A 3,134-nucleotide genomic window follows, 5' to 3' on the forward strand; every position below is an offset into this window, starting at 1 on the left:
TATTATGTGATTTAAACTGCTTCGCAACACCGAAGATATCTACTTGTAAGTTACTAATGTTGGAAGTTGTTCTTGATTCCGATTCTGAAAAATTTACCTAAGTAGATAAGGATTAATTATCAGTCGGTCTTCTGGTCACGAGTGGCATACCGGGACCACCCGACCGCCGTGTCATCCTCAGTGGAGGATGCAGAGAGGAGGGGCGTGGGGTCAGCTCTCCCGGTCGTTATGATGGTATTCTTGACCGAAGCCGCTACTATTCGGTCGACTAGGTCCTCAATTGGCATCACGAGGCTGAGTGCACCCCGAAAAAATGCCAACAGCACATGGCAGCCTGGATGGTTACTCATCCAAGTGCCGACCACGCCCGACAGCGCTTAACTTCGGTGATCTCACGGGAACCGGTGTATCCACTGCGGCAAGGCCGTTGCCCGGATTAATTAGGCATAAAATAATTGATAATGATGTTATTAATACAAAGTGATAGTATGAGTGTAATGGAATTTTTTCAATATCTCCCCGTTGTCCTGGGGGTCTTCTTTGTGAAGGGTTTACAGAAACCCATGTTTGTAAATGTAGATCAGATGGGTGTACAGGAGTGACGTACCATAAACTGGACTTGCGCTGATGAGCCAGAACATACTGCCATATGAGTGTCACCACCACCTATCGCGAAACCGAATGCTGCCTCGTGGCGTTGTGGGTACGTCAAGAGCTAAGGAAAATATGTAAATGGAGTAGAAACGAATGGGAAATTATCGCAGTGGCATCAAGAGCTCAGGAAAATATGTAAATGGAGTAGAAACGAATGGGAAATTATCGCAGTGACGTTGCGGGCTGTAAATGAGGAAATCCATTGACATGAACGACTGTGACACTCTCCACGCGTCATTGTTGTAAGCACCTATGGGAAGTGGTTGAACGCCTGTGTAAACACGAGTAGGTGGTACTGTGCTGTATTTCCACGACTCGCCACAAAACGTGGAGTTGTTGGGCTTGCCCACTCTCAAAAGCAGGACAGGTGGCGTGCGGTGGTACATCTGACGACTGTGTACATTGCTGTAATGGAGATACAGGTATTTCGAATCGTCAATCACCACACTTTGTCGAACATGGGACTCCGTAGCAGACGATGACTACATGTTACCATGCTGACCAAACGGCATCGTCAGTTACGGTAAAAGCGGCACAGGATCATGGAGATACACTCCCTGGCAAAAAAAGTGAGGCACCTAGAAGAGGGGTGGGTGGGGGATGGGGTAGGAAATGAAATGAAACTTCATGGGTTTAGATGGTGTATCATGTTATTTCAATGGTTACAGAACTGAGTCGAACTTACAAACAAATTCGCAGCATAATCTTAGTTATCACAATGACGTTGCTCTCGCTCTGGTTTGGATGTATTTACTAATTGGGTTGGCAAGAAGGTAATAAAACCGTTGTATCCTCTCCTGAGGCGAGTTGGTCCACAGCTGGTCCTTCACATCATGGATACTTGCACTGGGACAGAGTTGATATCCAAGCTTGTCCTGCACTCTAGGAGAGACAGATCAAGGAATTTGTTAACCGCAGGAGTAATTCAACATCACGCAGGCAGTTGATAGAGACACGTTTCATGTCTGGACGTGCATTGTTCTGTTACAAAAAAAAAAAAAAAAAAAAAAAAAAAAAAAAAAAAAAAAAAAAAAAAAAAAAAAAAAAAACCTACTTAAGGGGCTCCGGAAAGGCTCAAAATCATGAAAAGTTCAATTTTTACTTTTTTGCGTTTTCTGAATCTGCAGACTATTACCTTTTAATAGATATATAATTTATTCAATTCCGAAGACTACAACTATTTTTAAATTTTTTTTGAAATGTGTTCTACATGGGCGTGACCCACTGTGGCGCTGTTAAACTGCTGCCAAACGGTGTTATTATTAACGTCCGTGTTCATCAGGTACATTTTAGTGATGTGAGATAAAGTATGTGTTGTGGCTAACCTGTGATGGTTCAATATATATCGCTGGTGTGATTGTCGATTGTTTCATGTTTATTTACTCTGTCGTTATCTCGAAAATATTCGTAATTAATTCTGTTTCTTGAGTCTCTGTTTCGTTGAAGTATAATAATGAGTAAAAGTAAAGTTATTAGAAATCCTCTGACGGCTTTTAAGAAAAGGAGAAATGTTGGAAAGCCAAAGGTATGTGTTATTACTGTAAACAATAAAGACGATAACCAAGTGAGTGAACCTAACCTCTCAAGTACACCTGCCCATAGCAGGCAAAGTGGGAAAGAAAATACTTCACAGAAGAAGCAAGGTTCAATGAGTGAAAACTATGAATGTTTTATGGGCGAATCGGATGTGAATGAAATATTTGATATGTCGGTTCTCAAAGGAATTTTTTCAAACTGTGTAAGATGTATTCATTGTAGTGAAGTTGGTCTGGAACTCTCCATAATAAAGCACGTAGGACTTGCTAGTGAAATACAACTGAAATGTGATAAGTGTTCATACATGACCACCTTTTGGAACAGTGTTGCAGTAACTGCAACTGAAGAAAATGGTAGCAAAATCTACGAACACAACAACGAGCGATGCTTGCTTTAGACAAGGAACGCCTTCGGGCTGCAGACAGGGCTGTAAAGAGTCTAGAAATACAAGCAAGAGTAAACAGGAGGAGGAACAAGAGGAAGATGGAGGAGGAGTTTGCAGAGGATGAGGATAATCCATCCTATGGACCTGGAATGCACTAAAACGTTAATCCAATCTTTGTCGCTCGATTCCCAAAACTTTTATTTTCTCATACTAATTACATGTTTTCTAAGGATCTTCCAAACATATTTGTTTCAAACTTTCAGTAAATGTTACACAGTACCTTCTGCATAATTTAACACAGCCTTTTTCCAAAAAACTGTATATTTTTGAATATATAAATAAAAAATTGCAAAAAAATGTTGTGAATTTTCATTACAATTGAAAAAAATCATCTTTAATAACTGAACTAAAATTTTTTAAAATCCCTGTGTTAAGTTGTAGCCCATATTCCAATAAATAATCTGTAAAAAGTTCAACTTCCTACCTCCAATACTTTGTGAGGAAAGATGTAATTTATAAGCGTTATTTTAACATTGCAAGTATAGGGCGTTCCGGAGCC

At 40.3% G+C, this 3,134-nt stretch overlaps 1 pseudogene; it reads right to left on the bottom strand.

Annotated features, from left to right (window-relative positions):
• Positions 1–314: 314 nt before the first annotated feature.
• On the bottom strand, positions 315–432 carry LOC124621168 (annotated as a pseudogene).
• Between the last annotated feature and the right edge of the window lie 2,702 nt (positions 433–3,134).

This window comes from Schistocerca americana, chromosome 6 (assembly GCF_021461395.2).
Source record: "Schistocerca americana isolate TAMUIC-IGC-003095 chromosome 6, iqSchAmer2.1, whole genome shotgun sequence".
NCBI classification, from domain to species: domain Eukaryota; kingdom Metazoa; phylum Arthropoda; class Insecta; order Orthoptera; family Acrididae; genus Schistocerca; species Schistocerca americana.